This window comes from Triturus cristatus, chromosome 3_2 (genome assembly GCF_964204655.1).
Source record: "Triturus cristatus chromosome 3_2, aTriCri1.1, whole genome shotgun sequence".
Taxonomy (NCBI): Eukaryota; Metazoa; Chordata; class Amphibia; order Caudata; family Salamandridae; genus Triturus; species Triturus cristatus.
Window position 1 is genome coordinate 957,580,787 of NC_140584.1, and position 1,629 is coordinate 957,582,415.

Below are 1,629 nucleotides of genomic sequence, written 5' to 3' on the forward strand. Positions count from 1 at the left end.
TTGGGACGAATCCTGCCTGATCGGGGAGAACCAACCGCTGCATCAGCAGGCCCAGCCTAGTCGACAGCACTTTAGCAAGTATTTTAGTGTCACAATTTAGTAGCGATAAGGGTCGGTAGGAATCACAAGAGAGAGGGGACTTCCCCGGCTTCAATAACGAGGTTATCAAGGCCTCGCGCATAGTCCCGGGTAGACTGCCCTCTTCCAATGCCGTGTAGAATACGTCCTTCAGAATGGGAGCAAGTATGTTAGCATAGGTGTATGTGTCGCCAAGAGTCCAGTAACCGATTATCCCCTGCTATGTCGTTCAATATCTTGTGCTTAAGCGTGAAGTGTGTTGGATTGACTCGGGACCTATCCATCCGTGGCTGCAGCGCCGTGTTAAAGTCCCCGCCCCAGATGACATATATGGTGCCTATCTCTTGAATTCTATTCCATAACCTAGTAAGAGTTTGGGGATCATCAGTATTGGGGCCATAGTAGTTAGCAAACGTCACCCCATGAGAATAGAGCGTCCCCCAAATGAGGCAATATCTGCCGTTGACATCCGTATCTATTCCACCGGGTACAAATGGCACCCCCCGTTTGAAAAGGATAGCCACGCCGCGGGAATAACTGGAGTAGCACGCAAAGCAGCGGTGTGCTGCCCAACGCGAGGCAAATAGAGGCGTGCCACCAGGGCCTAGGTGGGTCTCCTGTAACATAGCTATATCGATATGATGTCGATCTAAGTATCCAAGCACCTGTCTTTTTTTTCTGGGGTTATTCAAGCCTCGCACATTCCATGTTGCGATCTTTAATCTATTAAAATCGTGTATGGTGTCTGTCCAAGTGTACTCTACAATAATCTGTGCCTATCGCTGCATCAAGAATTACTTTACTAAGGATAAACAGGAAACTTGCAACCAAATACCCCCCTTCCAACTCCCACACCGGCAACCCCAACATGCCATGTACAGTATCCCTCCCCACCCAACCACTTATCAATGTCCCACATTGACTATCCCACATCTTCAAATCTTCGGGGGATGCCCACATGGGGAACGCGTGTGGCCCACGACCCGCCCCCTCCCGCCTTACTTTCACCCACGCACCACTCCACTGTTAAGTGGGCAGCTGTCGCGGGACGGTAGGGAGGTGCCGAGCAGGACTTCATGCTGGAGACCAAAAAGCAAGAAAAACAAGGAAAAGATAATACATCTCCAACTACAGGCCCATCAGTCACAACTTAGTGCCCAGGAAAGTCTTAGCAGGAACCCTTGCCCCAAGGAGGCCCTAGTCCGGGTCCAACAGCGGGGAGTCCGATCCAGATCGTCGTTGCGCCTCCAGGCCACTGGGCGCCATCCGCCGGTTCTGCTTAAGGTAATCTTCAACCTGCTGCGGGTTCTGGAAGAAATGCTGCGTGCCTTTATGCGTTATCCGCAACCTCGCCGGATACAGCATGGCATAAGAGATGTCCTGCACTTGAAGCTTCTTCTTGACTGCGCAGAACTTACGCCTGGCGCCTTGAACTGATTGGGTGAAGTCGGGGTAGAACGCCAGTATGGTATTCTCGTATTTGACTTGCTTTTTTTCACGAGCCAGCCGGAGTACCGCATCTCTGTCCCGATAATTCAAAAATGGGCGATC